Source organism: Montipora capricornis, chromosome 6, assembly GCF_036669925.1.
Source record: "Montipora capricornis isolate CH-2021 chromosome 6, ASM3666992v2, whole genome shotgun sequence".
In the NCBI taxonomy this organism is placed as follows: domain Eukaryota; kingdom Metazoa; phylum Cnidaria; class Anthozoa; order Scleractinia; family Acroporidae; genus Montipora; species Montipora capricornis.
In genome coordinates, this window is record NC_090888.1 from 3,655,410 (window position 1) to 3,664,136 (window position 8,727).

Here is an 8,727-nt window from a genome sequence, read left to right on the forward strand (position 1 = left end):
GCCTATTGGCACTACGGACACTCTAACAGTCTTACAACCCGGGGACATAGTGTCTGGCGCCCTTACAATGCAATACCCCAAAACAGTGAAAGCCCTTGACGCGTTGAATCATTTTGTTTTTCAACCTCACAATACCGCTACGCCGTGCGCCATGCAGTTTTTCATGAGAAAAATCTTTTGCTCTTCCTCTTATGACTCAAAACTTCTCCTTCCGGAGTATCTAGTTTTTGATCCTTGCATTTTAGCGAATGCAACGCGAATATATCAAAAGACAAACTTCGAAGAAGACTAAGTTGCTTTGCTCAAAATGAAAAAAAAAAGTGAAATGAAAACTTGGCAGCGGTGCGTTCAGCCACCAATCGTTATCGAGTAATTTTGCTCTGTTCACAAGCAAAATGAAAAAAAAAAAAATGCCCCATTCATTGACCATTCAGCATTCTGTAATTTTTTTCATCTTTGTTATTAATATCAGAATGAATGCTTGGAGTAAAACAATAGTTTGGGAAGAGTTGCGTGGCATCTGTTTTGCTGTTTTTACGCTTTCCAATGTAAATTCAAACCATCGCGTGAAATTGGTTTCTACACACAAATTAAACACGCCCTAAATCCCTTGCAATATCGCAAATCTTCTCAGTACTTTAAGCTTATAGGAATGTAAACTAGCCATCAAATTTTAAAAACCATGAAAAGAAAAGACCGACATCTTCCGCTTTCTGCCGTGCCCCGTAACATTGTTGGCATGATTTGTTTCATTACTCGAAGCAAAAGACCCTTTCAACGTGTTTTCATTCGCATTGTCTTCATTGGTCAAATGTATTTTGGATTCTCCTTTCTCACAGGGAAGTGAAATCCTGTTGCAGTTTTTATCACCAAAGTTGCATACTTCGTCTTGAAACCGAACGAGGGAGGTCTTCTTTCTTTTAAGACTCACACCGTTGCAATTCTCAACATTTTTTCTCAATATACCACTTTGTGAGCCGCTAGACTTTTTTCTTGGGCTCATTTGATCTTCAAAGTCATCTAAACTTTCTATGATAGGTTCTTGATCAATGCCGAGCGACGATATTTGCCTTTGGTGAACTTTTTTAGAGTTTTCTTGTTGGTTAACTATAGCGTTCGAATTTTCTATTTCTACTCTAGTTTGGATCCCTACGTCACGCGTAGGAAAACAATCTTCGCCTATTTCCCGGGAGTCGTTAAGCGGATTTAATGCTTCAGTATCAATGGCAACACGTGATCCGCTTAAATCGTTTTCTAATGATCCGTCTTGATTTGCTTCCAAGGAGTTTTGCCGACTGCCCATGGTCTGCTCACTAAGACTGCTGGCCACAATGGGCGACGGCGTTATGATTCCTAGTGTTATAGAAGAAACAGATGGTCGCATGGGAACGTTTTTGTGTGGACGAAATAGAATAATGAAAACCTTAGGCACGAAGATACAAGCCAACGTTAGAGATCCAAGAAATAGGAGCATGCAACTTGTTACGACTCACCCATACCACGCCGCGGCTCCCATGAAAGACGGGATATAAACAAGTACGGTGATGCACCAAGTAGTCATGTTGAATGCGATTAACCTCGACTCGTTGTAGTTTTGGGGTACTTTGCGAACCAGGAAGGCTTGATATGTGCAGACAATGACGAGACCAGCGTTATAAATGAGCCACAGAGAAAATCCGACCTCACTTCCAGTGAGATTGCAAACAATCCAGGCTTCTTCGGAAGACATGGAATAAATTGTTTCATGAAAAACACCGCCCGAAGAACCAAACACCCAACCAATTGTGACCATTATCTCTGTGGCCAGCAGACATCCTAATATAAAAAGCTGACAATAGTTTCCAAGGCAACTGACGAACCCGGTTTGGAGGAGCTTTGCATTGAAAATCCGGGATATTCGGTTTGTCTTGAGGAGAATGGTACCTATGGAAATAAAAAGTGAAGTCCGTTTGAAGGTAATTAACACAATATAGTAAATGGAAATAAAAGGCATAAAAAAATTCGAGTGCTATTAAAAAGAGGACCACCCGGTTCCTTGCTTCATTTTTAATTACTGTAATCAACTGAGGTGCTTGGTCTTTCGCGAACTAAACATTGAAGTGGGTAGAATTTAAGTATCAGTTCAAGTAGTAGTGTTGGTGATAGCGTTAATGTGCCCGTTAGAAAAATATTGCCTGTTGCTTGGCAACGAGCAAGGGCCATTACAACACCATTATAATCATCGATCGATCACATACTACCCTTGTTAAACATTGAAGCTCACAAAGAGTTAAAAGGAAAGCTCTTCTCTATGATTTGCGTTAATTTCAGTTTACAGTGTCCCCAATTAGTGCTCCAGCGCTAGAAGATTAGACAATTAAATTAAGCTCCTTTCCTTTCCTTTCCTTTCCTTTCATTTCCTTTCGAGGGTACGATTACTGCTTAAAACCTCTTTTCTTAATTTCCTTTTCATTTGTCCCCATTGTTGTAAAATACCAACCAAGTACCAAGTAAAAGAAAAAAAAGTATAAAAAACAAAAACAAATAAATAAACAACCTTCCAACGCGCCTTTAATGTTGCCCACCAGAAACCACACTTTTTGTCTCACAAAAAAAGTTCTAAATTTTCGTCACTAAGCATTGACCGAGCTCTTATTCACCTCCGAGCAATTGGCGCGGAATTTGCGCCCGAAAATGTTGTAATCTTTGTGGCAGAAACAAATGAATTAATATCATCTTTTTGTGCTATATTATCTCAGTGTTTTAGTGTATACTAAAACAATTATTAAATATCCTGCTAACTAACATATAAAGATGCGCAGTGCGTGCATAGCTATGTGCTCAAAGTCTGAATTAATATCATCTTTTTGTGCTGTGTTTGTCTGAATTAATATCATCTTTTTGTGCTATATTATCTCAGTGTTTTAGTGTATACTAAAACAACTATTAAATATCCTGCTAACTAACACATAAAGATGCGCATTGCGTGCATAGCTATGTGCTCAAAGTCTGACAGGAATAAACACCAGAGACTTACCCACAACCAGGACAAAACCAATTCCAAACATGAACGGAATGAGGCTGCAAGAAATTTTACCGGGCTTGGCAATATAACAAATTGGTGTAATGTAAAACATGGCAACTCCCAAGAGAAGAAAATAACTGAGATGTTCACTAGAAGCTCGCACAATCGCTGTTTTACGAAACTTGATAAAAATGGCGCATGTGAATAGAGCGAGAATGGTGCCAAGCGAAGAAACAAAAATAATCACCATAGCCCAAGCTTCGCTCCAATGTAGATAGCTTGCTTGGATGGGCCTGCAGTCTGAGTGGTTATCGTTGGGCCAGCTGCCTTTAGGGCAGTCACTACAGCTCGTCATGTCTGATGTATTAGTGAAGGATTTCCCACTGCACTTTGCGCATTCCCAGCAGCACTCTGGGAAAGGCAATTTAGGGATTCTATGTTCTCCTGTAAAATAAAATTAAAGCGACAGGAACTTTAACACTGTCACGTTCTTAAACTAGACCATTCTTTCAGTGTTTTTCAGGGTGTCCTTTTCCGAGGGTGGGAAGAACATGCATTAATCATTTATCTTTCTTTCAGCATGGTTGTGGAGATCACACCCAACAGGAATGCTACAATTACAATTTGCCAGACCCAAACACCGGGAACTCCATGCCATGCACTTTGTGTGTGGACATTTTAACGTCCGACAGGGTTATGAACATTGATTTGGCCTACGATTAATCGCCCTTATATTCTTACCGTTTGTAGATGTCATCCCAAAGGCAACACTTTCTCCTTAATTATTCTAAGATCCTGAATGTTGGTTCTACAGGAATTGAGAAAACTGCCTGCTCTCGCATGGAACTTCGACTCTTATAGGAAACAAACGTCTCTAATTCGAAGAGCTCTATGGCTATTGTTATAGAGACGATAAATGAATCTATATATCTGGCCCTAGTTGTTCAAACGATGGATAGCGCTATCCGCCGAATAAATCACCATCCAGTGAATAAGTCATTGGATAGTAGGGAGTTTAAGAAACGGGGACGATTACGGCAACGAAAAACCAACATATGAAACTCATGGGGTACAAATAGTCATAAATTAATTTTGTGACCACGCCCCTTTCAGCGCCCCACTCTCATCGAGTGCGATTTTCGGACATTTTATCATCGTGCCGATTCTCTGTTAAAAAAAATTTCAATGTACCCCTGGAATATAAAACTATAATATTATTGCTTTCTATCTGGGTAATTTTCTAACTTAAAACTTAAGTTTTTCCCTCGTCATTTTTACCTTTTTCTCGAGCGGTTTGGTCGAAATTACAAGGAGTTTTTGATCAAAACGAGACCGAGCAAGGGATCTCGGGCGATAATTCATTTGCGCAAGCGCGAATTGAAAATGTACCGCCAAAATCGTAAAGAAGAACATATTTCCTTTGCGGGTGAAGCAGTAATATTATTGGCTCAAAGAGGAAAACAATGATCGTGTTGCACGTGCAGCACGCATTTGTGTACATTTCTCTCGTAACAACGTAAAATGACCAATTTTTAGGTATTGACGACAACGTGGAAAAATAGTAATGAATTTGTCCTTCTCTCTCTTTGCTTCAAATCCGTACGTAGTAATCTAGTTATATAATAGGATAATTCACCCATGTTGTTCAACATAAACAAGATGGAATCATTGTGAAACACTCAGGAAAGCTAAAACTTATAGCCGGAGGTTACGTTTTCGTCGCCGTAGCCGTCGTGGTAACTTAAACTCCCCAGTGATTTATCCGATAGATAGCGTTATCCACCTTTTGAACAACCGGTGCCTGATAGATTTAAGCAATAGACCACACGTTTCTATGGTTTATAGGCTGATAAACCACGCGGGATGTTAGTAGAACACGAGAAGAATTCGTAACGAATTCTTCGAGTGTCCTTCCAACATCCCAAGTGGTTTATCATGCCTATAAACCATAGCAACCTGTAGTCTATTACTTTTATATAATAATTAAGAAGACGCGCGATTTTTCGATGAGTTTACTGGCACAATAAAACATAGCTGATTGACCAATCAGAGCGCGCGCATTGATTTGGTTATTAAATAAAACGTGATGGTCAGTATTCAACCCGTTTTAGCCCTAACCTGGCTTTGGAGAACTTGGCCCGTTTCTCGAAAGTGTAGAGATAATTTGTGAAACTGTTACTCGCTGATTATGAAAAGACTGATTACAAAAAATAAGATGAATGCTCAATTTTTATAAGCGGCACGAGATTTCCTGTCAAATCTTGGCGTTGGCTAGCTACTTCTTTAAGGCAATAGAGCCAACGTCAGCGTTTTTGTTTTCTTCACTGAGTGAGGAAGGGCCTTCGTGTCTTCTTATTCTTAATTGAGGAGAACAATTAGGGGACACCTTATGTCGTTTGTCATGTGTATTCTCAAAAAAAAGTGCTCTAAAAGTTGATGAGAATGGAAAGTGGATACTTTGGTGATAATACTTATTAAAAAAGAAGTCGTATGACATGACCTTGTTTGCAATCCGCAACATATGAACTCACCTTTTCGACAATCTTCATTGCAAAGTGAGGTTGGAAGTTTCAAAGATATTCCATGTTCTGACACATTTGACCAGTTTGAAATCAGAGAAAACGTTCCATTCCAAATGCCAATTTTTCTATACGTAGAGCTTCCGTTGTGGACGAAGTAAACATCATATTTTCCTCTCGGAGTTCCTTTTCCGTGGAAGAAAAAATTCTTTTGCGAATACCCTTCAAATGACACATTCTGTATGAATTCTGAAAGATACCTCCACTCAAAGTCCCTTTTTCCTTTTTCGCATGCTCTGTCGCAATTAAGCATTGCATGAAGCGCATGCGCCACGGAAAAGACTGCATCTATAACATACGGGACATAGCCATTGTGATGAACGTCGTCATAGCACTGGGCGGTGCTCGTTTCAGAGCAAATTGAGCTTTCTCTAAAATCGGAAGCCCAAGGGTTTTCAGAATTGTTTCTTTGCATTCGATCCAAGAAAAATGCATTAAACTCTGGAATGGGGAAGACAGGAGGTCTAAATCCCATAATTGAGTGAAAAACGCTTCGTGCGTCTTGGATTACTTCCGAAGATCCAACCCAGCTATCGGAGGCCACGAACAAATAATCCTTTAAACCTCTTTTCTTAGCTTCTTTGAAAAAGTACACAGCGTCAGGAAATTCTGCATAAAGAACTACAACTCTGGCCTTCATTTCTTGTTTCATTTTGTCGAAAATATTATCCATGGCCATCTCGTCTTTTTCCCATTTTCTTGAAAAGAGTTCTTCGACAACGACACATACTCGCTGCGCTTTGTGGTTGTGAATTGCCTGTTTCAACGCTGTGATTCCCGATCTGCCATATTCATTATCTGAAGCTAGAATGATAATAAAGTGCCATTTCCACTCATATAGCAAATCCGTTATTGCCTGTGCTTGGAGATCATCCGATGGAACCGTCCGGTAAAAGTACTGAAACCGAGATCTGTCGCTTAGGAGACGGCTGGTTGATGCATAACTAATTACAGGCACATGGAACAGCCCCGTTAAGCTTGCTATTGCCATGGTAACACCGCTGAAAGCAGCCCCAATGATTGCGGTGGTTGGCGAAGTGGATTTGCTCGCAAACGAACAACAGTCTGAAAAAAATAATCAAAACGCGAGGCTATTAAAAAAGATAGTGGAGAATTTCATTTATCAATGGTTTCTAATCCGCTGCAATACTTTTCGTTATCCACATGAGACAGTTTTTTTTTGTAATGGTAGTATGTCAAAACAAGTATTACACAAGGGGTTTGCGGTCGCGGGTGAAAAGTTGAATGTGCTTCTCAATCTGCTGATGAAGTTCACCCAGTTGAACCTATTATTCAACCTTAAGTCCAGTAATTGTTGGCGCACATTGAATGAATTTTTCCCTTTGTTCTGTTTCAGAGATTCCTTATTTTGGATACTTCCCGTTTTAGCGATTTTCCATTTAAAAGATTCCCCGTATTTTAGACTGCCCGGTTTTAGAGATTCCGTGTTCCCCATTCCCCCTTCCCTCTTGCTACATTCTATCCGTGCTTGCGGCTTAATTAATATTCCTTATATTTGGCTGCCAAAACGACGCCTTCGATGCACGAAAAGCTTTGAAAAAATTATGAAAATAGCTCGTGCAGAATGGAGAATTGAGCCTTAAGATCTCTGTTTCCTGACCTGGTATACACCACTTTCGTAGTTTGGGATTGAAAAACCTTCTATTACCATCATAGACCATCAACTGAGAGAACTTAAAAGGACAACCTACAATAGACCCTTCAACGGGTTTTGGCGCCATCTTGGGTTGGAGGCAAACTCGGCTGAATTTACAGTAACTGTATGGGATTTTGGCCGACTTTGAACAGCTGTAGCGCCGCTAAAAAGAGAGGGATTTCCACAGTGATAGTGTCTTTTAAAAGAAACTTATACTGAGATTATTTTCATGAAATATAAAAGGAAAGGAACTTTATTTAAGTGTCTAGTCGATTTAGCGCTGGAGCACTAGTTGGGGACACTGTAAAGTGAAATTAACAATGAGAGCAAATCAAGTCAAATGTTGGTTTTTGAGGAGAGGGGAAACCGGAGTACCCGGAGAAAACCCCTCGGTGCAGACTAGAGAACCAACAAACTCAACCCACATATGACCCCGAGTCGAGAACAGATTCACGATACAACGACCATAAACGAATTTTAACTTGCAAATTGCCGCGAAATTACAAGCAACATGGGAAGCTCCTTGATGGCCTTATGTTGAATGATATCAATAAAACTATTTAAAGAAGTGGCAAAAGTTGGAAATCTGTCTCTTTTTATCAGCGCTACAGCAGTTGAAAATCGGCCAAAATCCCATACATTTACTGTAAATTTAGCCGTGTTTGCCCCCCAGCCAAGATGGCGTCAAAAACCGTGGAGGGGTCTATTAGGTTGACAGCTTCACTGTCTGAGCTGCAACGAAGCCTTCGACGAACACGAAGGTAATTTTTCGCCCTTAGCTTATTGGAATAGATGAAATAGTACTGGTTAAAAAACAGGTTATTAATCGTCAATTTTCTGCTGCCGGATCGCTGAACTGTTTGATCGTCGATCACGGATAAAGGACAGCTAGAGGAAGCATGCAGCTGGCTATTGGTCTAATATATATTATAATATCATGGGTGACAAATTAGTCCTTAATTTCGGCGCGAAATTTCAGCGTTAATTTATAATTTCACACGTGAAATTACGAAAGTGCCATGGTAACATCTCTAGGTATCTCGATCAGAGCCAAGATGGCGTCGAGATTTAAGACAGTGACGTGACCATTGAAGAAGTTACAGACAGAACAGGCACGAAGAATTCGAAAGGTATTTTTGGTGTAGAAACTCAGAAAATTACGAACTTTAGCAAAAGTGTATGCTTTAAACGAAAACTGTATTCTTCTTAATGTTCTCGGTTTTCGATGCGATAAACCAGTAAAAACAATTCCGGTTGTGAGCGTAATTTGTCACCCAGGACATTAAAAGGTAATCAAATGGTTTTCTCATGAAATTAGGAAATAATTTCACTTGCGTTTCGTCAAAATTTTGATAATTTCCCGAGCCTTTAGGCGAGGGAAATTATCAGAATTTTGACAAAACGCAAGTGAAATTATTTCCTAATTTCCCTCGTCGCCATTTGATTACACAAACGTATCACCCAACTAGTGGACTAATGCAAATCCT

At 39.8% G+C, this 8,727-nt stretch overlaps 1 pseudogene; it reads right to left on the reverse strand.

Moving 5' to 3' along the window:
• Positions 1-418: 418 nt before the first annotated feature.
• LOC138051220 (metabotropic glutamate receptor 2-like) overlaps positions 419-8,727 on the reverse strand; it is an 11,485-nt pseudogene continuing 3,176 nt past the window's right edge.